This window comes from Mandrillus leucophaeus, unplaced genomic scaffold (assembly GCF_000951045.1).
Source record: "Mandrillus leucophaeus isolate KB7577 unplaced genomic scaffold, Mleu.le_1.0 Scaffold381, whole genome shotgun sequence".
In the NCBI taxonomy this organism is placed as follows: domain Eukaryota; kingdom Metazoa; phylum Chordata; class Mammalia; order Primates; family Cercopithecidae; genus Mandrillus; species Mandrillus leucophaeus.
This window is the reverse complement of record NW_012104043.1, coordinates 656,049-681,122: the sequence shown is the minus strand read 5'-3', so window position 1 is coordinate 681,122 and position 25,074 is coordinate 656,049. Positions and strand designations below refer to the sequence as shown.

At 41.3% G+C, this 25,074-nt stretch overlaps 1 protein-coding gene across 1 annotated transcript in view; it reads right to left on the bottom strand.

Moving 5' to 3' along the window:
- The window catches only part of ABCG2 (ATP-binding cassette, sub-family G (WHITE), member 2 (Junior blood group)), a 149,004-nt gene that overhangs the window by 96,874 nt on the left and 27,056 nt on the right, over nucleotides 1–25,074 (bottom strand). The window contains exon 2 of the mRNA XM_011990728.1: nucleotides 12,818–12,941. The gene's annotated coding sequence lies outside the window, so the exon portion shown is untranslated. The remainder of the gene's footprint in view (nucleotides 1–12,817; nucleotides 12,942–25,074) is intronic.

Here is a 25,074-nt window from a genome sequence, read left to right as displayed (position 1 = left end):
AAATAAACAAAAATGAGCTGGTCTTGGTGGTGCACGCCTGTAATCCCAGCTACTCAGGAGGCTGAGGTAGGAGAATCACCTGAACCTGGGAAGCAGAGGCTGCAATGAGCCAAGATTGTACCACTGGACTCCAGCCTGGGTGACAGAAGCAAGACCCTGTCTAAACAACAACGAAAACACGATATATCTCTCAATTCATGAACACAGGATGTCTTCATATTCATTTATATTTTCTTCAATTTCTTTCTGCAATGTTTTGAAGTTTGCAGTACACAAATCTTGTAGCTCCTTGGTTAAATGTATTTATAAGTATTTTACTCTTTTTGATGATATTATGACTTGAGTTGTTCTCTTAGTTTCCTTTTTGGATTGATTATTCATTGCTAGAGTATAAAATGCAACCAGGCCACGTGCAATGACTCACGCCTAGGTTAAGGAGGGAGGATCAGGAGCTTGAGACCAGTCTGGGCAACATAGTAAGACACCGTCTCTACAAAGAATTTAAAAATGAGCTGGGTGTGGTGGCACATGCCTGTATTCCCAGCTACTCGGGAGGCTGAGGCAGAAGAATCACCTGAGCCAAGGAGTTCAAGGCTGCAGTAAGTTATGATCATGCTACTGTACTCTAGCCTGGACAACAGAGACCCTGTATCTAAAAATATATATAAATAAATACATAAATAAGAAATAAAATAAAATGCAACAGATTTTTTTGTGTTGATTTTGCATGGCTCCATTTTGCTGAATTTGTTTATTGGCTCTAATTTTCATGCGTGGAATCTTTAAGGTTTTCAACAAAGAAGACTACAACATCTGTGAACAGAGATAATTGTACTTGCTCCTTTCCAATTTAAATGCCTTTATTTTTGTTGCCTAATTTCTCTGGCTACAATTGCTAATACCATGTTGAATGTAAGTGGCAAAATCAGGCACTTGTTAATAATATTAAGGGAAAAACTTTCGGTTTGATGGTACCATTGATATAAAGTTAGCTGTGGGTTTTTCATATATGGTCTTTATCATGCTGAAGAAGTTTCCTTCTATTCCTATTTAGGATTTTTATCATTAAAAAGAACAGTACATTGTTAATGAATGAATGAATGAATGAAGTTAGTTTAAAGGGGTATGAATGAATGAGGTTAGTTTAAAGGGCTATACAAAAATAAATGTACATGAGTCATAAACGCAAAGAAGGCATGGGGTGATTTGAGGCAAATATGCAAAGTCATCCCTTATATACTGAACACAATTCCCTTAACTGCAAGAGTTCTTGTTTGTTGGGTTTCTTTTTTCTTTTTAAAACAGTCTTTGAGGTAGATTTCTGTTATTAAAGCCTGTTTTTTATAGAGTTCAGAGTTCTTCCTTCCTTTTCAGAGTTCTTCCTTCCTTCTTTTTGATGCCTACTCTCCTTTATCTTCAGCCAGCAAATCTCTAGTGCCAACAGGAAATACTGATTTTCTCACTTTATACCCCTGTCCTAGCTGAACTCATCAGTCACTAGTCTCTGTTTGACCTCACATTCAAGCCGTGGGCCTTCAGAAACGCTCTATAAAACCTGGCGTATAGGAATTGTAGTTAAGTCATTCAAATATCCAGGAGTCTATTTACAAAATTAGGCGGCATCTGGTTAATTGCAAAGGCCCTTCCAATTCCACCAGTGCACGATTCCCTTGAAGATGAGTTACTCAGCTTGCTGAATTTAAAGGCTGCTGAAACACTTGCAGTAGATTTCAAACTGTGTTCTGATAAGCCTAGGTTACTAAGTAGAGGATTTAGGGACTCCAAGACTTTCGTGGAAATATCGTTTGTAAAATATATTTTAACCATTAAGAAAATGAAAAAACGAGCCACAGACTGAGAGAAAATATTTACAAATCAAATATCAGATAACTTATATCCATAGTATAGACTTTTTTCCCAAAAGTAAAAATATATACAGCATGTATACATGTTTAGTTCCATCTGTAAACTAAATTTAAAATGTAAATATTGCATGTGCCCTTTTCCAAACGTACAGGCTAGAGGAACAATTTTTATCCAGATTATATAAAGAACCATTACAACTCAATACCAAAACAAATAACTCAGTTTAAAAAAAGGCAAAAATTGGCCGGGCGTGGTGGCTCACGCCTGTAGTCCCAGCACTTTGGGAGGCCGAGGCGGGCGAATCACGAGGTCAGGAGATTGAGACCATTCTGGTTAACACGGTGAAAGCCAGTCTCCACTAAAAATACAAAAACAAAATTAGCCAGGACTAGAGTCTGGTGCCTGTAGTCCCAGCTACTCGGGAGGCTGAGGCAGGAGAATGGCGTGAACCCGGGAGGCGGAGCTTGCAGTGAGCCGAGATCGCACCACTGCACTCCAGCCTGGGCGACACAGCAAAACTCCGTCTCAAAAAAAAAAAAGGGCAAAAATTTACAAAGACATTTCACCTAAGATATATGAATGGCCAAAAAGTACATGAAAAGATGCTTGGCATCATTAGCCATTAGGTAAATACAAATTCAAACCATAATGAGATCCCACTTCACATCCACTAAAATAGCTATAATCAAAAAGACCTACAATAACAACTGCTGGCGAGATGAGGTGGAGAAATTGGAATCCTCATACATTGCTGGTAGGAATTTAAAAATGATAAAATCACTTTGGAAAACAGTTTGGCAGTTTCTTTAAAAGTGAAACCTATGTTTAACATATGAATCAGCAAATTCATTTCTCAGAATCTGTCCAAGAGAAATGACAGCCTATGTTTACAGAAAGGGCTGGAAGCGAATGTTTTACAGTAGCATTATCCATAACCGCTAAAAATTGGAAATCTGAATATACCCATCAACTGATAAATAAACAAAATGTGGTATATTCATACAATAAAAAATCGTTCAGCAATCAAAATTAATGAAGTACTAATTCATGCTACAAGATGGATAAACCTCAACAAATGCTAAGTATAATAAAAAAAAGTACAAAGCAATTATAGGATTCCATTTAATGAAACATGCAGAAAGGCAAATCTTTATAGCTAGAAAGTTGTCTGCAGCTTTGGGGAGCCGAGGTAGGCAGATTACCTGAGCTCAGGCATTGGAGACCAGTCTGGGCAACATGGCAAAATCCCGTCTCTATTAAAAATACAAAAAATTAGCTGGGCGTGGTGGCGCATGCTTGTAGTCCCAGCTACTTAGGAAGCTGAGGAGGCTGAGGCATGAGAATCAGTTGAACTCGGGAGGCAGAGGTTGCAGTGAGCCGAGATCGCGCCACTGCACTCCAGCCTGGGCAACAGAGCAAAACTGTCTCCAAAAAAAAAGAAAAAAAAAGAAAGAAAGTTGTCTGGGGTTTGGATGGGAAAGAAAAATGACTACAAATGGACTTGAGGGATCTTTTTGGGGTGATAGAAATGTCCTTAAGTTGGATTGGTAATGACTATACTATTCTATATATTTATTTAAATTCACCAGATTGTATACTTACAAGAGGTGAAAATTTTGAGACCTAATCTCAGTGAAGCTATTTGGTTTTTCTTTCCTTTCTTTTTTTTTTTTTTTTTTTTTGAGACAGAGTCTCACTCTGTCACCCAGGCCTAGGCTGGAGTGCCGTGGTGCAAGCTCGGTTCACTGCAACCTCCGCCTCCCAGGTTCCAGTGATTCTCCTGCCTCAGCCTCCCGAGTAGCTGGGATTACAGGTGCCCACCACCACACCCAGCTAATTTTTGTATTTTTAGTGGAGACGGGGTTTACCAGGTTGGCTAGGCTGGTCTCAAACTCCTGACCTCAGGTGATCCACCTGCCTCGGTCTCCCAAAGTCCTGGGATTACAAGCATGAGCCACCATGTCTGGCCTTTTTTTTTTTTTTTTTTTTTTTTTGACAGAGTCTTGCTCTGTTGCCCAGGCTGGAGTGCAGTGGCACCATCTTGGCTCACTGTAACCTCTGCCTCCTGGGTTGAAGCTATTCTCCTGTCTCAGCCTCCCAAGTAGCTGGGATTACAAGCACCTGCCACCATGCCCAGCTAATTTTTTGTGTTTTTAGTAAAGACAGGGTTTTGCCATGTTGCCCAGGCTGGTCTCAAACTCCTGACCTCAGGTGATCCACCCACCTCGGCCTCCCAAAGTGCTGGGATTACAGGCGTGATCCCAACGTGCCCAGCCAAAGCTATTTTTTTTTAAAAGCCAATAAGTGACAATGTGCCCCTTCAAAATATATTAAAAATATATAATTATTTATTTAAAACATTTAAGAATTTGTATAAAAACGTATTTACCATGCCTTCTCACATACTATATACTGAAGTTTAACATATTGGGAACATATATGTTAATTTGTGCCATTTTTATTTGTTTCTCAGAATAAATCTTCTCTTGCCATGTCTGTTTAATCAGAACTGTAAAATTATAAGATGAACAAAACAACACAACACAAAAACCTAAAATCATTTCTGACTGCTAGTCCATGAGTGAGATTTTTTTCTCAATATTCTATAATCAAAACAAATGCAGAAATAAATTTCAGGGGCTTACTACAGCTGATATCAGTAAACCTTTCTCACAAGGTTTTTGTGCTAAAAATACTGTTTTCGCTGTATAATTTCCTGATAAGCAAATGTTATAATTTTAGCACATAAAGTACTTGTATCAATAAATATATTATTATTATGTATTGTGATTATGCAATTAATTTTTAAAAGGTTTTTGTTGCTAAAACAAAAAATATCTGAATTATCCTGGATCATAGGCAATACAGTGAGATCAAGCTCAACTGCATTTTTACCAGTAGGCTGATTAGAAAGAAATTTAATTGAAAAGAATACCTTAATATCCTCTAAGGCTGCCATGAAGGTAGATGGGATTTTACTTCATATAGCAAAGGTGTGAATTAATTAATTAATTAATTTATTTATTTATTTTGAGACATCATCTGGCTCTGTCGCCCAGGCTGGAGTGCTTGATCTTGGCTCACTGCACCCTCCACCTCCTGGATTCAAGCGATTCTCATGCCTCAGCCTCCCAAGTAGCTGGGACTACAGGTGTGTGCCACCACACCTGGCTAATTTTTGTATTTTTAATAGAGATGAAGTTTCACCACGTTGGCTAGACTGGCCTCAAACTCCTGACCTCATATGATCTGCCCGCCTCGGCCTCTCAACGTGCTGGGATTACAGGCATAAGCCACCATGCCCGGCCAAAGGTTTGAATTTTTAAAAAACATTTTCAAAAAATCAGATGTTCCATTTCCTTTTTCACTTGACATTTCATAGAAACAGAGTGCTCTTTGCCTTTTCCTGTTTCCTGTTGGCTGCAATTCAAGCCCAGGGACTGGAGTTCCTGTAGCTACCTTGGACTGTGAAATGACTTTGAGAATGGAAGTCACATATGGCAAAGCAACAAGACAGAAGCAGTGTGGATGCTTGAAACCATGAAATTGCTATACTGTCTTTGGAGTGACTGCTTCTATATTTCTTGAACATGAAAGAAATAAATGTCTATTTTTTTCTCCCATTGTCTTACAGCTAAACTTGATCCTGAGATAGGAGTGATTCAGACAGAGAAAGCTGAAGGCACGAAGGCTGACATAGGAAAGCACTTGGCATCTTGAAAACATAGCAAGGTAAATGTAGCTGGAGTACCAGGAATGGGAGGGAAAATGGTAGGAGACAGGGTGGGAGTTAATGGGGTGCCAGATGGTGTAAGGCCTGGTGGCTCATTGGGACTTTGAGCTTTAATTTAGATGTGGGAAGTCATCAGAGAATTTTGAGAAGAAAAATGACCCAACTGGTCTATGTTTTAAAGGAATCTCTTTGTGGAGAATAGACTTATGCCAATGCTTAGAAGTCATCATATGGGTAGAATGAGTATTTATTACAATTACAATACTCTCTATACTTCTTTTACACATTTAAAATATTCTACCGCCGGGCATGGTGACTCACACCTATAATCCCAGTGCCTTGGGAGGCTAAGGTGGGAGGATCACTTGAGACCAGGAGTTCAAGGCTGCAGTGAGCTATCATGGCACCACTGCACTCCAGCATCTCTAAAAATAAAAAATAAAATATTCTAGATTATAAAATTTCATGGAAAACTGATCACAGTCACATTTATTAACCGGCCAAAGCTAAAACTGAATCATTTGTAACTAACTTTACTGTAACATATCAGAATAAAGAACGTGTTAACTTAGAAGGGTTTGTTCTGGGCTATCCAGAAAACAGATAGGGTTCATATAATGTGTGGTTGGCTTGTTAGCAGCAGAACGTAACCAAAATATGTTAGTAGTGGCCAGTCCATACAGGTCTGCAGCAACCTCAGTTCTTGCCTCCTCAGAAGAAAGAATTCAACAGAGGAGCGTAAGGCAAGTGAGAGAGCAAGACAACCTTTAGAGCAGGAGCAAAAGTTTATCAAAAAGCTTTAGGGCAGTAATGAAAGGAAATGAAGTACACTTAGAAGAGGGTCAGGTGAGCAACTTGAGAAATCCCATGCACAGTTTGACCTTTGACTTGTGGTTTTACACCCTGGCACACTTCTGGGGTCTTACTTCCCTTCTCCCCTGATTCTTCCCTTGGGGTGGGCTGTCTGCATGCACAGCGGCCTGTCAGCACTTGGGTGGGGCCCCATGTGCAGTGTGTTTACTGAAGTTGTATGCATGCTCAACTGAGGTGTTTTTCTCTTACCAGTCAAATGTTCTCAGGAGGCCATATACCAGTTAAACGCTAGCATTTTGCCGCTTAGTGCCTATGCTTGATTGAGCGCATTTGCCCAGCTCCTGAGATCTTTATCAGGAAGCTGCTGATCACTAGTTTCAGGTGTTTCTATCTATTGGGAGACTGCCTTTCCCTGGCGCCAGCTGCAACCAATTACTATTTTGCAGAGTTGGTGTAACAACTGCCTGACCATCACCTGATGGTGGCCTGACATTCCTGGGTTGGGGGTGGGGGACTCTCCTGCCCTGCACATGTCTGACTAACTAACTACTGTAACAGACTAGAGAGCTCTGCATTGGAACTTGCCTCTGTGTTTTACTAACTTGGAGGGTGAGTTTGACTAAGTCAGTCATGTAACCTTCCTCATCTACCAAAATGTAGTCATCTTTACCTACAAAGATTTTGTGAGGATTAAGTGCTTAGCATTGTTCATTGTTTCTAGTACAGAATAATCATCCCATAAGTGGTGTCTTAATTATTTTTAATCACAACTACCAGAATCTGAGAATACTTAACTACACTTTTAACACTGAATCAGGGCAATATAAAATTTCCAGGCATAAGGAAGTTTTTCTGTTATGAATGGAGACAGCTTCACACAAGGATTTTCCATTCTTTGATGCAAAAGCTCTCAAGTGCATCTGCTTTTTTAAAAAATCTGGTAAGTTTGCTTGTGGAAGAAACTTGAGTATCTCAGTCATAGGAATGCCCATAAGAAAACCAATTAATTGCCATTCTGATTCATACTTCAATTACTTGTGATTCATAAATTATTATAAATCAGCAACTATGAATCTCATCAGCACTAGCATACTGAAAAGATCATTTCTGGGCCCACGTTTTACCTCCTGGAACTTTATGATGCTCTTACACTGAAGATTAAAAAAAAAAAAATTCCCCTTTAGCATCAGACTGCGCAGGGGAAAATTAACCATTTTTAAATACACCAGAACATTCTGTTCTTCTTAACAAGACCTGCCTTTAAGAGAAACTATCTTATCAGAGGCTAACGTATTGAGGTTTTATGAGCACTTAAATGACCTCGGTGAAAGGAAATACCCAACTCCAAACCCCTCCAGCCATTATGTCCTATTTAAGGTGGAAGGTTGGGGAGACTGAGAGGCACTATGAAGTTCACAGCCTAGAGGCACAGGCTTACTTAAAAACCAAGACCTAATCACAGGACTGTAGAATATTACCCCCCACCCCCCACCCCCGCTCACCACCACATCAGGAAAGGCCTAGCTACTAGAGTTCTTTTTACTCAGTACATCATGTCTGGCTTTCAACAACAAAAAAAAAATACAAGGCATACTAAAAGGCAAAAAAGAGTTTGGACAAACAGAGCACTAGAACCAGACACAGATATTTTAGGAAGGGTAGAATTAGCAGAGTGGGAATTAAAAACAACTATGATTACTATGATAAAAGCTCTAATGGCGCCAGGCATAGTAGCTCACACCTATAATCCTACCATATTGGGAGGCTGAGGTGGAAGGACTGTTTGAGTGCAGGAGTTCAAAACCAGCCTGGGCAACATGGCAAAACCCTCTTTCTACAAAAAATACATAAATTAGCTGGGCATGGTAGCATATACCTGTAGTGCTAGCTACTCAGGAGGCTGAGGTAGGAAAATCCCCTGAGCCTGGAGAAGTCAAGGCTGCAGTAAGCAGTGATCACGTGACTGCACTCCAGCCTGAGCAACAGAGTGAGACCCTGTCTCAAAATTAAATTAAATTAAATTAAATTAAAAACAAAACTAAAAAAAAATTTTAAATGAGCTGGGTGGGCTGGCATGTGGCTGTAGTCCTAGCTACTTGGGAGACTGAGGCAGGTGGATCAGTCGGGACCTGGGGTTTGAGGTTAGTGAGCTATAATTACATTACTGCACTCCAGTCTGGGTGATACAGTGAGACCCTGTCTCAAAAAATAAATAAGAGGCCAGGAGTTCAAGACCAGCCTCACCAACATGGTGAAACCGTCTCTACTAAGAATACAAAAATTAGCCTGGCATGGTTGGCGTATGCCTATAATCCCAGCTACTTGGCAGGATGAGGCATGAGAATTGCTTGAACATGGGAGGCACAGGTGCAGTGAGCTGAGATCACACCACTGCACTCCAGCCTGAGTGACAGAGCAAGACTGTCTCAAAAAAAAAAAAAAAAATCATTTGTTTCCAGCTGGGCATGGTGGCCCATCCCTGTAATCCCAGCACTTTGGGAGGCCAAGGTGGGTGGATAACCTGAGGTTTGGACTTCAAGACCAACCTGGCCAACATGGTGAAACTCCGTCTACTAAAAATATGAAAAATTAGCTGGGCATAGTGGCGCATGCCTATAATCCCAGCTACTCAGGAGGCTGCGATAGGAGAATAGCTTGAACCTAGGAGGCAGAGGATGCAGTAAACCAAGATTGTGCCGCTGCACTTCAGCCTGGGTGACAAAGCGAGACTCCATCTCCAAAAATAAAAATAAAAATAAACAAATAAGCTGGGCATGATGGCTTACACCTATAACCCCAGCACTTTGGGACGCCCAGGCAGGAAAATCAGTTGAAGCTAGGAGTTCGAGACTACCCTGCAGAACACAGCGAGATCCAATCACTACAAAAACTACAAAAAATACCCAGACACAGTGGTGCATGTCTGTAGTCCCAGGTGCTCAGAAAGCTGAGGCAGGAGGATGACTTGAGCCCAGGAGTTTGAGGCTGCAGTGAGCTATGATCATGTCACTGCATTCCAGCCTGGGTGACAAAGTGAGACTATGCCTCTAAAAAAGAAAAAGAAAAAAGAAAAATAAACAAGTGAAAGCTCCAGTGGATAAAGTAGATGGCATGTAACAAGACAGATGGAAATTCTGAGAAAGAGTCAAAAAAATGCTAGAGATTAAAAACACTATGAAGATTGCTATTCATGAACTTATGAGGTGACTAAACACAGCTGAGGAAAGATTCTCTGAGCTTGAGGATGTTCAGTAGAAACTGAAAAGCAAAGAGAAAAAAGACCCAAAAAAGGGGGAGCAAAATATTCAAGAACTGCGGGACGATTAAAAATATATAACTTACAGAAAGAGAGAAAGGAACAAAAACTGTGTGTGTGTGTGTGTGTGTGTGTGTGTGTGTGTGTGTGTTTTATTTTTGAGACAGAATCTCACTCTGTTGCCCAGGCTGGAGTGCAGTGGTATAATCTTAGTTCACTGCAACCTCTGCCTCCTGGATTCAAGTGATTCTCCTGCCTCAGCCTCCCTAATAGCTGGCATAACACGCTCCTGCCACCACGCCCAACTAATTTTTGTATTCTTAGTAAAGACGGGGTTTCCCCATGTTGGCCAGGCTGGTCTCAAACTCCTGACCTCAGGTGATCTACCCACCTCAGCCTCCCAAAGTGCTAGAATTACAGGTGTGAGCCACTGCGCCCAGCCAAAAACAATGTTTGAAGCAATTATGAACTAAGAGTTTCTCCCAAATTAATGTTAGATACTAAACTACCGATTCAGGAAACTCAAAGAATACCAGGAAGAATAAATCCCAAGTAAATTACACATAGGTATATCATATTCAAACTACAGAATATCAAAGATAGAGAGAAAATCTTCAATGAAGCCAGAGGGGAAAAATATTCTTAACTATAGAGAAACAAAGATAAGAATTATATCTGACTTATTAGAAACCATACAAGCAGGAAGAAAATGCAGTATATTTAACACGTTGGTAGAAAAATAACACCAAGTTAGAATTCTGTATACTGTGAAATTTTCCTTCAGATTTAAAGAAGAAATAGACTTTCTCAGACAAATAAATATCAAGGGAATTTGTTGTCAGTACATCTGTCTTGCAGAAGTGTTTTTTAAAAGTTATTTTACTTTATTTTATTTTTTAAATAGAAGGCCCAGCATGGTGGCTCATGCCTGTAATCCCAGCAATTTGGGAGGCTGAAGTGCGCAGATCACTTGAGCTCAGGAATTCAAAACCAGCCTGGGCAACATGGCAAAACCCCATCTCTACTAAAAATAAAAAAATTAGCCAGGTGTGGTGACGCACACACTGGTAGTCCCGGTTACTTGCGGGCCTGAGGTGGGAAGATCACTTGAGCCTGGGAGGTCAAGTCTGCAGTGAGCCCTGATCATGCCTGTGCACTTCAGCCTGGGCAACAGAGTGAGACCTTGTCTCAAACAAACAAAAAAAAATTGGAGACATGGTCTCACTATGTTGGCCAGCCTGGTTTCGAACTCTTGGCCTCAAGTGATCCTCCCACCTCAAACCTCCTAAAGCACTGGGATTACAGGCATTGGCCACCATGTCTGGCCAAAAGATGTTCTTCAAAGAGAAGAAAATTGATAAAGGTCAGAAAATCAATAAAGGTCAGAAAATGAAAGCTGCATAAAGAAAGGCCGTGTCAGTAAAAGTTTCTTTAAAAAAAGAGTGGCCATCACTTAAAGACCCTATAGACATTAAAAGGATAGTAACAAAACTATTCTCACAAATTTGATAACCTAGATGTAATGGACCAATTCCTTGAAAGACGCAATCTGCCAAAATTCACACACACAAATTAGACAATCTGTAAAGATCCAGGATTATTTTAAAAATTGAATCAATAATTAATAAACTTCCAAAACAGAAAGTCCCTAGCCCCAGAGAGAGTCACTGGCAAATTATATCAAATATTTAAAGAAGCAGCTGTACAAGTTCTTTTTTTTTTTTTGAGACGGAGTCTCGCTCTGCCACCCAGGCTGGAGTGCTGTGGCATGATCTCGGCTCACTGCAAGCTCCGCCTCCTGGTTCCCGCCATTCTCCTGCCTCAGCCTCCCAAGTAGCTGGGACTACAGGCGCCCGCCACCACGCCCGGCTAATTTTTTGTATTTTTAGTAGAGACGGGGTTTCACTGTGTTAGCCAGGATGGTCTCGATCTCCTGACCTCATGATCCACCCACCTCAGCCTCCCAAAGTGCTGGGATTACAGGTGTGAGCTACCACGCCAGGCCACAAGTTCTTTATAATGTCTTTTAGGAGACAGAAATAGAGGGAATACTTCCTAACTCCCTAGCTACTCAAGGACCAGGGAGGACCATTGTGGGCTTCACCTGGGAGCTGGTCAGAAATGCAGTGTCTGTGCTTGCTTTGAGAGCACATACACAAAAATTGGAACAATTCAGAGAAGATGAGCATGCCCCCCCTACACAAAGACAATACACAAATTTGTGAAGTGTTCCATATCTAATAAAAACACATTTTTAAAACATGCAGAATCTTGCGCCTCAGTATAGGCCTACACTCAAAACCTGCAAGTTCGTCAAGATCCACAAGTCATTCATATGTACATTAAGTATTAAGAAGTACTGGTCCTCAAACTATCTGCATACTGGAGTCTCCAGTATGAATCAGAAGAAATTCTGATTTAATTGGTATGAGTGTGGCCTGGGCTTTGGGATTTTTAAAAGCTCCCCCAGGCAATTTTAAAATTCAGCAAAATCTAAAGAGAGGTCTTAGAAGCCAAGATCACAGAATGAGTATCGGTGAAGTATCATTTTGCTTACCTCAAAGGGCCTTATCAATGGCAGTATTCCATGGGCTGCCATCTAATCTGCTACTAATGGATAAAATCTCATAATGTCCCCCGTCAACTTTCCACCAAAAAATTTGAGAGTCTAGGCTTTATGTGATGACTCACATCTGTAATCCAATCACCTTGGGAGGCCAAGGCAGGGGAAGTGCTTGAGGCCAGGAGCTCAAGACCTACCAGTGCAACACAGGAGCACCCCATCTCTACAACTATATATATATATATAAATTAGCTGGGCATGGTAGTGTTGTAGGACTTTCTTCTTAGGATCCTTGTCACGCAACCAGTAAAGATTAGGCTTGCAGACATTTTGAAGGGTAAGAAAAATGGAATTTATTGGGTGAAAAGGAAAAAGGGGAAACAGGGACTGAAAGCAAAGTGAGAGTCCTGCTAGCTGGTCTCTCGCCTCACAGATTGAATCACAGGTTACCACCCTGGAACAGGAGAGAGTCCGGGCTCCTCCCCACGGCAAAGGGCTCAAACTTACACCCCATTCTCCCAGTGTACAGGCTGATCAGAGGTTCTCCGGGGACCCCTTTATACTTGGCTGTCTCAGTAGTACACACCTGTAATCCTAGCTACTCAGGAGGCTGAGGCAGGAGGATCACTGGAGCCCAGGAGTTGGAGGTTACAGTGAGCCTTGATCACACCACTGCACTCCAGCCAGGCCAACAGAGAGGGACCCTGTCTCTAAAATTAGTAAATAAATAATAAAATAAATTCGAGAGATTGTATTTTTAGAAATATTTGTTTCAATAGTTTACCAGCATAGAACTCTGTACTTTACCTTTTCTCTTTCCCTTCCACCCAAATTCTTTGCACTAATAGGGTAGGTTTCCATTTAAATAGATGTAAATTAATTAATTAAAAATGTTTTATTTAGCCTGCTATTAAGTCACAAATTATACTTTAATTTAATGAAACTAGTGTTCAGCAAAATGCCAGTTTAATGGGGTTCCAACTTAAAACCAATAAAACATTGAGGGTAATTCAAAAGATTGTATTGCAAATTACTCAGGAACTGGAGAGGTGAGAAGAGAGCGGGGGATGGAATTGAGGAGGAGGCGAAAAGATGAAAGAACCAAGGGAAAGACCAGAGAAAGGAATACTCCCCTGTTCTTTTTGGTTTTGTAAACTGTTAATGACAAGTGGATTCTAGTAGCTGAATTCAATGATCCAGGGCCCCAACAACCTGACAGTCACGGCTGGTTTCCAGAGTTAACAAAATGTAGAACTGTTTATTCAAAGGGGTTTAATTAGAATGTTCGAATATTGGAGCTTAAATATAACTTGAGAGGTTTGCCTAAAAATCTTATTAGGCCAGGTGCGGTGGCTCATTCCTGTAATCCCAGCACTTTAGGAGGCCGAGGCAGGTGGGTCACCTGCTAGTTCCAGACTAGCCTGGCCAAAATGACGAAACCCTGTCTCTACTAAAAATACAAAAATTAGTTGGGCGTGGTGGTAGGCACCTGTAATCCCAGCTACTTGGGAAGCTGAGGCAGGAGAATCGCTTGAACCCAGGAGGCAGAGGGTGCAGGGAGCCAAGATCACACCATTGCACTCCAGCCTGGGTGACAAGAGCAAAACTCTGTTTCAAAAAAAAAAAAAAAGAAACTTAAACTCATGTTTAAGACTTTCCTTAAACATGAGAAGGCAAAGGGGCAACTAAATTTTTCTGATATTATCGGAGTAAAATTATTCCAGTGGCACAAGATTTTTTTTTTTTTTTTTTTTACAGATTACCCTGAGATACTTACTCTCTACTTTTGTACCAGAAAAACTTAAAGTCACAGCTGGACCAAAGGTATGTCAGTTCCAAACTTGAAAAGAAAAGGTAACTCTCTAAATATAATTATTCCTTTTTAATCACTGCAAATTTTCTCTTTCCTCTTCTGTTTCTCTAGTTCTTTTCTTCAAGTAGAAAATGATTTTGTTTGCTTCGCAAAGACCTACACACCTCAGCTGTAAAGAATTCAAGCTGAACGGGCTTCGTGGCTCACGCCTGTAATCCCAGCACTTTGGGAGGCCGAGGCGGGCGGATCACAGGGTCAAGAGATCGAGAATATCCCGGCCAACATGGTGAAACCCCGTCTCTACTAAAAATACAAAAAATTAGCCGGGCATGGTGACAGGCGCCTGTAGTCCCAGCTACTCCGGAGGCTGAGGCAGGATAGTCACTTGAACCTGGGAGGCGCAGGTTGCAGTGAGCTGAGATCATGCCACTGCACTCCATTCTGGCAACAGAGCAAGACTACATCTCAAACAAACAAACAAAAAGAATTCAAGCCAGGCAGTTGTCTGCTGCAGAACATATAATATTGATGATATATATTTAGTGTGCCATTTGGACATGGAGAATAACTTTGCTATAGATATTCAATATAACCAAGAGCATAGGCATAAAATACTCACAGTCGCCAATAGTTCCAAGTGTACACACAAGTTTTGCACATCTTCAGTGTATTTTAGATCCTAGATCAGTTAGCCTTACTTGGTAATGCAAGAAAGCTTCATTTTATTTTGTTTTTTCTGTTGCCTTAAAATAAAGGGAGATAGTTGACAGTGTTTTAAAGGAATAAGAGTGGTTGCTTTTGGCAGAAGGGAATTTGTCATTCTCTCCATCAGAGAAGGATTAATTGTACTGTTTTGGAGACAGTGGGGATTAGGATGGGAATATTTGAATTTCATTATTAGAGTAGGTGGGTGCTGCATAAAAATATACTTGAACCTAAAGTCCTATGCTGCCAAAATATTTGCCAGTTAAGTGCAAAATATATTTGCAAATCCCACAAAACAGGAAGACCAGAGTGTCTTGAACAATGTTGCTCAGTGTCTTGAGAGTACTGCCAATTCTTATTCTTGGCTTTGTTTTCTGAAAGCTGCTTCCTCTTTGGCCAGGAGCTGTTCACTTTTTCCTGAAGCACGTCTACCAACAGGGGCACACTAGGAAATCTCTGATGAATTCCTGTAGTTTTATTTCCTTCAAATTCCACTGGCAGAGATCTTGACAGTGTGGTGAAATCACTAAAGATGTTAGTACTTGGGCTTTTCCCTACAAAATTATTGAAAAGTCTTCCAAACACACCAGCAGATTCCTCTTCCAAGTCTCAGGACAATCTTAATCTTAAAATGCATAAGCATTAAACCCCTAAGATATGTGTTCCAATTATGTTTTGAAAGTTGTTTTCTCTGAAAAAGTAGGGATCTAAACTTTTCTTTTCACACTACCTTTCCATATACACAGAGACTCCAACTAACTTGGCATTAAAAGTAAAAACTATAATATAAATGACCCATAGATGTACACTTTATTCTGAAAACTTACCATTCTGTTCCACTTTCATAAAGTTACTCTTATCCTTTGTATGTCCCATCAGTCCTTCCTTTACAATGTTTGAGGAATTTGTCTCTCTCCATAACCTCTAACCTTACTTTATCTTAGCCCTTTATCATTTTATTTATTTATTTATTTTTATTTTTTTTGAGACAGAGTCTCACTCTGTTGCCCAGGCTGGAGTGCAGTGGCACAATCTTGGCTCACTGCAACCTCTGCCTCCTGGATTCACGCCGTTCTCCTGCCTCAGCTTCCCAAGTAGCTGGGACTACAGGTGCACACCACCATGCCTGGCTAATTTTTGTATTTTAAGTAGAGATGGGGTTTCTCCATGTTGGCCAGGATGGTGTCGATCTCTTGACCTCATGATCCACCTGCCTCGGCCTCCCAAAGTGCTGGAATTACAGGAGTGAGCCACCGCACCCAGCCACCCTTTATCATTTTATATCTGGGCTGTCTTCCAAGCTAGTCTCTGCCAACAATACTTTGTTCTCTAAACCAACCTAAACTGTCCTGTACCCTGTCTCCAGTATAATCTTTATTCCAGAACTATCAAACTCTTTCTTCATATTGTTGCCTGTTGAAAATCTGCTAGTTCTTCTCCCAACTGAAAGAATCATGTCCTGGCCAGGTGCGGTGACCTGTAATCCCAGCATTTTGGGAGGCCAAGGTGAGAGCTTTGCTTGAAGCCAGGAGTTCAGCACCAGCCTGGGCAAAAGAGCAAGCCCCTGTCTTAAAAAAATAAATGAATCAAGTCCAAACTCCTGACCCTTGGAAGCATGGCCACCACATCCTGATGCTACACAGCCTTTCTCCACTCTTCTCCTTTTTTTTTTTTTTTAAATTTTTTTGTAGTTGTTTCATTACAACAAAATAATAAAAATGATAGTTGGATGCCATGAAGTGGGTGGCAATGCCTTAACTGTAAGCTTGTTGTCAGGCCCGAGGGTCTCTTCCATCCTTGTCAAGTACAGTACTCCCCACTCTTCTTTTCTAAGACACTTAGGCATCTCACAATCATGCCTCTTATTTTCTCACTTCCATCCTTTGTTCACACTCTTGCTACTCGTGCTATTCCCCGTTGTCATATTTTTAAAACCAATGTATTAATTTTCATACCTAGATCCAGGCCCACCTTCTCCATGAAGCCTTGCTTCACTACCACTCTAGCCCACAGTGGTCTCATCTTCCTTTGAGCTCTTAATATTTATTCTTGAAACAATGAACCCAATAATCCTATAGACAGGTTTTTTTGTATAAACATAGAAATTGACCCTGCTGGTCTTAAAGTTTAAGACTTATATTTGTTTTATCTGAGTTCTTTCCTCAGAAAAGAACCCCCAGGCCTCTTAAAAAGTATCAAAGAACTGAAACTCACCAGACTGTCACATCCAGACAATGAGACACCAGACCCCTTATTCATCAGCATTGCTTCCTTAGGCCTCCCCAGTTCCTATTTTCCTACACATTGTTGCATTTCTTCTCTGCTATATAAACCCCTAATTTTAGCTGGTCAGGGAGAAGGATTTGAGACTGAGCCTGTATCTCCTCAGCTGCAGCACCCAATTAAAGCCTTCTTCCTTAGCAATACTTGTCTCAGTGATTGGCTTTCTGTGTGGTGAGCAGCAGGACCCTAGACCAAACCCCTGGTGTTTTGGTAACATTCTCACTTCTATTCATTTAGCAGCTTATCATTTAATGACTCTTTCCTATCTCCAAAACCATTTCATTTTAGAAATGTTTACATCTTATTCTCACAACTATTATACATCATGATCTCTTCCATTCATTGAACAAATATATACTGGATTTACTGAGTGCCAAGTACAATGGTAGGTATAGGAGAAAGTCCCTGTTTTCTCATTAAACTGCAGTTCACAAAGCAGTGTTTTGTTGTTGTTGTTTGAGACAGTGTCACACTCTGTCACCCAGACTGGAGTGCAGTGACACAGTTTCAGCTCACCGCAACATCTGCCTCCTGGGCTCAGGTGATTCTCCTGCCTCAGCCTCCCAAGTAGCTGTAACTACAGGCATGCACCACCACACGCAGCTAATTTGTATATTTTCAGTAGAGACGGGGTTTCGCCATGTTGGCCAGGCTGGTCTCCAACTCCTGACCTCAGGTGATCCACCCACTTTGGCCTCCCAAAGTGCTAGGATTACACGTGTGAGTCACTGCGCCCAGTCTCAAAGCAGTGCATTTTTATGCATAACAAGTATTTACTTTATGCATAACAAGTATTTACTGCTTTACTTGAGACCCCTGCCACACTCTTCATAATCCAATGGAGAAATCTCTAGAACATTAAAGAATATTAAAGGACTAGAAAGATGAGCTTTTATTAACTTTTTCTGGGCTTTTAACACTACAGAGTTACCAGCTATTACATGAGTTCAATTGGACTTCCTACTTACTGATTTTTTTAAAATCACATTTTAACATTATCATCAGAGGCAGAATCTGTAAAGTGGTATAATATGGTTTCCTATGAAGTGGCATACACAGGTCTACATCCTAGTCTCCTTCTTTTTAACTGAAATCTTTGTGACATGAAACTGTGGACAACTGGAAAAAAAGTCTTTCTGGGCGAGGACAAGAAATCTGCTATTGGGTGATGAGATATATTAATTTTGAGCTTTTTTTATCTCCTCGAGGGATATTTTTCTTTTTCTTCTCTTGAGACAGTGTCTTGCTGTGTCACCCAGAGCTCGAGTGCAGTGGCATAATCTCAGCTCACTGCAGCCTTGCACTCCTGGATTCAAGCAGTCCTCCTGCCTCAGCCTCCCTAGTGGAGAATATAGGCATGCCCTGGTATACCTGGCTAATTTTTTTACTTTTAGTAGAGACGAGGTCTCACTATGTTATGTGGGCTAGTCTCGAACTTCTAAGCTCAAACAATCCTCCCACCTGAGCCTCCCAGAATGCTGGAATTACAGGCATAGCCACTGCACCCAACCTCATTTTGTTTTTTTTCAATATCTCTGTCAGGGCACAATGAGGGATATTTTTGTTGGCTGAAAAGTCTATTCAAATGTTTATGTGGATTTTAGAAATTAATATTTGATAATTAAAGTTGTAAATTGAAGACTACTTTTTCTTAGGGCTGTAAATTCAGTGTACAAATATGATTGCTCTATCAGTAAGTGTAGCAAATTTCAGTATTCACTTCCAAGGTATCTCTCAATAATGGTTTGGTCTAATTTATAATCTTAGTTCATTAAATATTTCCAAATACTTTAAACTGTACTTGGAAGTTTAAAACATCCAGTTCTTTAGAGTGTCATTGGGATTGCCCTAGACTACCTCTATGTTCAGAGATTCACTGAAACAATTTACATAATTCAGTATATATAACCATTCTACTCACAGCTAAGATTTATTACTTTTATGACAACGTTGCAAGGATACACAGCTGGATGATAGAGATGGGATTTCACCATGTTGACCAGGCTGGTCTCGAACTCCTGACCTCAGGTGATCTACCTGCCTCAGCCTTTCAAAGTGCTGGGATTACAGGCGTGAGCCACCACTCAGGAAAAGCTATAGAGAGAGTCTGGAGAAATCTATGGGCAAGCTTCCTCAAGCTCTCTCCTTCCCATGAAGGGTCACACAGAGCACACACTTCCCCCAGCAATGAAAATGCAACATGTGTGCAATACTTTGGCCCGGGGAACTCCACTAGAGACTTAGGGCCCAAGGTTTTTAGGAGGGCTGGTCATGTAGATACACTCTGAAACCGAAACTTCAGAGTCTCAGAAGGAAAGAAAGCAAGTGTGTGATCCATCCTTATCAGTTAACTGATAACTGGGGACACTGTGAAGCAACTTCCAGATGCTCCCTAAGAATCAAACTCAAAAGCAGGCCTTTCTAAGGATAGCAACCTCAAACAGATCTGCTCTGTTAACTTTTTTCTGCATACAAGGTACTTCTATTTTCTAATTTAAAAAACTAAACTTTCCCAAGTGCTCAAGCAACCCAGACAAAGCAAATAAATTGAAATCATAAACATGGCCAACCTTACTTATTTTAAGTATGCCAAACTTGTAGTATTGCAACCTTAAATCAAAAGCCTAAATTACTTATTTAATTATAACATTTGAAATTGAACTGACAAAATTGGTCTTAACCTGGGAGGCAGAGATTACAGTGAGGCGAGATCATACCTCTGCACTCCAGCCTGAGTGACAGAGCAAGACTGTCTCAAAAAAACAAAACAAAACAGTTCATACCTTGGCCGGGTGCAATGGCTTAAGCCTATAATCTCAGCACTTTGGGAGGCTGAGGCAGTGGGACCACTTGAGGTCAGTTCAATACCAGACTGGCCAACATGGCGAAACCCTGTCTCTACCAAAAATACAAAAATTAGCCGAGTGTCGTGGCACGTACCTGCAATTCCAGCTACTCGGGAGACTGAGGCACAAGAATCACTTGAACCTGGGAAGCAGAGGTTGCAGTGAGCAGAGATCGCACCACTGCGCTCCAGCCTGGGCTACAGAGTGAGACTCCATCTCAAAAACAAACAAACAAACAAAAATAAATAAATAAATAAATAAATAAATAAATAAACAAAATCCAGGCCAGGCGTGGTGGCTTATGCCTGTAATCCCAGCACTTTGAGAGGCTGAGGCAGGTAGACCACCTGAGGTCAGGAGTTCAAGACCAGCCTGGCCAACATGGTGAAATCTCATCTCTACTAAAATACAAAAATTAGCCGGGCGTGGTGGTGAGCACCTGTAATCCCAGCTACTCAGGAGGCAGAAGAATTGCTTGAACCTGGGAGCTGGAGGTTGCGGTGAGCTGAGGTCATGCCACTGCACTCCAGCCTGGGTGAGAGCCAGACTCCGTCTCTAAAAAAAAAAACACAAAACAAAAACAAAAAACAAAGTTCATACCTCTATCTATAAGTAAAAAATAAACATTTTAAGTGAAAGAAAATATTTTTTTCAGTTTGATTGGCAGGGGTTGTGTTGGTGGTAGCGATGTTATGTAAAATAATAAGTGATGATAAGTTTTAGATTCAAGCTACATGGTAGTAGCAATATACTATTCTCTTCCTTTGCCAAAGATAACCTAAATATAAAATTAATAAACAGAGTCCTCTCTGCTATTCACCATTTTCCCCAGTTGCCAGTTATATTTGACTCAGTTATTTTTGACTGAATATGTTTTTTGCTTTTGTACCCTAGTGGTAGATCCCTCTTTGAATACATCTTTTTTTTTTTTTTTTTGAGACAGAGTCTCGCTCTGTAGCCCAGGCTGGAGTGCAGTGGCCGGATCTCAGCACACTGCAAGCTCCGCCTCCTGGGTTTACGCCATTCTCCTGCCTCAGCCTCCCGAGTAGCTGGGACTACAGGCGCCCGCCACCATGCCTGGCTGAATGCATCTTAAAGATGTGTCTTATAAAACAAAACAAAACAATCTAAGCATCCTGTATAAGACTATTACCTTGTGGGTATTTCTACAGGTGTAGAATCCTAATGCACATATAAGTTGGTAATAAAATATGTTTTGATTGTATTAGATATAATTAGGTTAAAGGTGTAAGTAACGTAAGTAATCCTACACACACACACATGTGCACACACACACACACATACGTACATACGTTTAAGACAGTGCCTCTCTATGTTGCCTAAGTGGGACTGGAACTCCTGAGCTTAAGCAACCTTCCTGCTTCAGCCTCCAGTGGCTGGGACTGCAGGCAGGCACCACTGTGCCTGGCTAGTAAGGCAATATTTCTGTGTTCGTTGAAGGGGAGTAAAATAAATTGTAAAATCTATTTGTAGTTTATTTTGAAATGCTCTCCCCAGCAGCCTTACCTTCTCCTTATTTTCTTGAGGTGCTATTTACATTCATCCCATTCAGTGAGGATGAAGGATGTTGTTCTAAAGCAAAAAGAATGGTAGAAATAAGCCCCATATGGTTAAAAGTGTGCTGGAAGCTGTAAATAGATACTTTTTTTAAGAGATGGGATCTTGCTCTGTTGCCCAGGCTGGAGTGCAGTGGTACAATCATAGCTCACTGCAGCCTCAAACCTCAGCCTCCTGAGTACCTGGGTATATAGGCACTTGCCACCATAACTGGCTAATATTTTATAGAGACAGTCTTGCTTTGTTGCCCACACAGGTCTTGAACTCCTAGCTTCTTCCCAAAATGCTGGAAGGACAGACATAAGCCACCGTACCTGGTCCATACATACATTTTTTTTCAAGGAATAACAGAAGCCAGAGTTGATTTTATTTGCATTTGTTCAGAAGAGGCGCAGATGCAGTGTTCTGCCCCTGTATTCCCAGCTACTCAGGAGAATGAGGTGAGAAGATTTCTCCCGGCCAGCAACTCCAGGCTGTAGTGCCCTGTGACTGCACCAGGGATTGGCCACTGCACTCTAGCCTGAGCAACACAGAGAGACCTGGTCCCTGAAAAAATAAAATAAATAAAATAAAAATAAAATGTAAAAGAAGAAGAAGAGAGAGTAGTGTAGCTAATTAAGGAGAGAATGTGCTGAACGGGACTTAACAAAAGCCATTTTCATTGTGTATTTTTAAAATTATTTTATTTTAGATTTGGGGTTGCATGTGCTTGTTTGTTACATGAGTAGATTGCATACTGGTGGGGACTGAGCTTCTAGTGTACCCAGTGTCCAAATAGTGAACATTGTACCTGATAGGTAATTGTTCAACCCCTGCCCCCCACTTTTGGAGACCCCAGTGTCTGTTATTTCCATCTTTATGATCGTCATCATGTTTTCATTTTAATTTTCTTTTTGAGATGGAGTCTCACTCTGTTGTCCAGGCTGGAGTGCAATAGTGTGATCTCGGCTCACTGCAACCTCCGCCTCCTAGGTTCAAGCGATTCTTCTGCCTCAGACACCCAAGTAGGTGCGACTACAGGAGTACACCACCACGCCTGGGTAATTTTTTTGTATTTTAAGTAGAAACGGGGTTTCACCATGTTAGCTAGGATGGGCTCAATCTCCTGACCATGTGATCTGTCTGTCTTGGCCTCCTAAAGTGCTTGGGATTACAGGCGTGAGCCAATGTGCCCAGCAGCGAACTCTTTACTTTCAAATGACCGAGATACTTTAGGGAACACAGCAATTCTCTTAACTTGAAAATACAGTCAAACTGGTACTGCACTAAAGGGAAAAATGGGATAAGCAATAAATATAACTACAGATGTGGGCCAGAGGGGAAAGTCTTTCTCAATCCTCTCCTCCAGATAAAATCAAGTTTGGCCATTTTTCTCTTACCTGATTGCAAGTCAAAAGCATTTCGAGTGATTTATGAGAATTAGAACTTTTGGTACACAGCTGGTTCATTCTTAAATTGCCCATGCTTATATAGTGTAGGAGAAGGTGTGAGCCTATGTCCCAATTTACACATATTGCCCCCAAATAATTATCAGTAGTGTCCTCTTCCTCTCTCAAAAGTATGATTGCCCTAGCTTTAGGCGAAAACCAAAAGGAATAATTTTCTGGACTCCAGCGCCCTCTTGTGATTAAAATTTCACATTCTGATATTGCTTATTCTGAGGTGAGAAACTACCAAAAAATACAAACATCCCAAAGTGGATCATCTAATAACTTTCCCCAGAAGATCTCAGCTTTGAATTTCATGTCATTACACATTAACACTGACTACCCCTGCATGGTTGCTGCCATTTTCAGATTTCAGAACCATCTCCTGCATGTATCAATAATTGTAGTTCCTGGTACTGTCACTCTCTGTGACACTACTTCTGTCTTAATTCTTGGTGAATTCTGTATCTCCGAAAACGATCTCCCCAGCACTCTGGCCTCTGACTACCTTCAACTTCTCTCCTCCAGTGATCTTGTTCTCTACCCTCCCTTAGCTATGTACTTGCAGGTCATGCCATAGAATTTGTAAGCATAGTCTGTCTTTCCACCTAAACCCCTCTGGTAACCCAACTCCAGCAAACCTTTGACCTTCCTCCACCAGGGCCTACAATCCATTAATTATGCCAGTATTTCACTGTGCCTCACCCCTCACTGCTTTCTTTAGTCACCATACCTGCCGAAATTCCATGATCATTATAATTATATCCTTGCAAATGCCCTCAGCTCCTCTGCTCCCCTTTTGCTTTGTCACTTGCTTGGCAAACCACAAACCCTCATTAAATTCCTGTCCCCACCCCTGCTCTGTGCCTGTACCCCTGCAGTTGAACGTGGGTGGAGAAAAACACGTAAGAATAATAAATTATTTGATCTTATGTTTGAATTTTTAGTTTTTTTGAGACAGGGTTTCACCCTGTGACCCAGGCTGGACAGTACAGTGGCAAGATCTTAGCCCACTTCAGTCTTTGGACTCCAGGGCCCAAATGACCCTCCCACCACAGCCTCCTGAGTAGCTGGGACTACCGATGAATGCCATCATACCCAGTTAATTTTTAAAAATTCTTTGTAGGGACAGGGTCTCACTGTATTGCCCACGCTGGTCTCAAACTCCTGGGCTCAAGCAATCTTCCCGCTTTAGTCTTTTAAACTGTTGGGATTACTGGCCTGAACCACCAAGACTTGTAATTATCTGATTTTAAATTCATGATCAAGAATCTCAATGCCAGGACCCTCAGTAATGCCTGATAACTCATACTGTACTTCCCTAGCCCATTCACTCTTCTATTTCCTATTTCAACCCTGTCACATTTTCATCTTTCCCCTCCCATAGTCATTCTCAGATGATAACCTTATGTCCTACTTGACTGAGAAAATTGAAGTAAGCAAAAGAGAACTTCAGATTCTGTTCACTGTATCTGCCCACCCATTGGCATCCTCTGCCTTCTCTCCTATTACCCTACCCTAGAGGAACTGTCCATGTTACTAAGGCCTAAGGCAATGTCTCTACTTTGCATGAAGTCCCATCCCCTTTTTCCTAACTCAATAACGGCACTTTTCCCCTTTCCCTTCTATATCATTGCATGCATATACACACACACACACACACACACACATTCCTCTCCACTGATGTATTTCCCCACAGTATAAATATGCTATATTTCTTTTTCGTTTGTTTGTTTTGTTTTTGAGATGGAGTCTTGCTCTGTCGCCAGGCTGGATGGAGTGCAGTGGTGCGATCTAGGCTCACTGCAACCTCCACCTCCCAGGTTCAAGTGACTCCCCTGCCTCAGCCTCCCAAGTAGCTGGAACTATAGGCACATGCCACCACGCCCAGCTCATTTTTTTGTATTTTAGTAGGAACGGGGTTTCACCATGTTGGCAAGGATGGTCTTGATCTCCTGACCTTGTGATCCACCTGCCTCAGCCTCTCAATGTGCTGGGATTACAGGCATGAGCCACCCAACCTAGCATCCTTTATTAATTTTTTGGGGGGGAGAATAGAGTCTCATTCTGTCGCCCAGGTCAGAGTGCAGTGTTTCGATCATAGCTCACTGAAGCCTTGAACTCCTGGGCACAAGTGGTCCTCTCACCTCAGCCTCCTGAGTAGCTGGGACTACAGGTGCACACCACCATG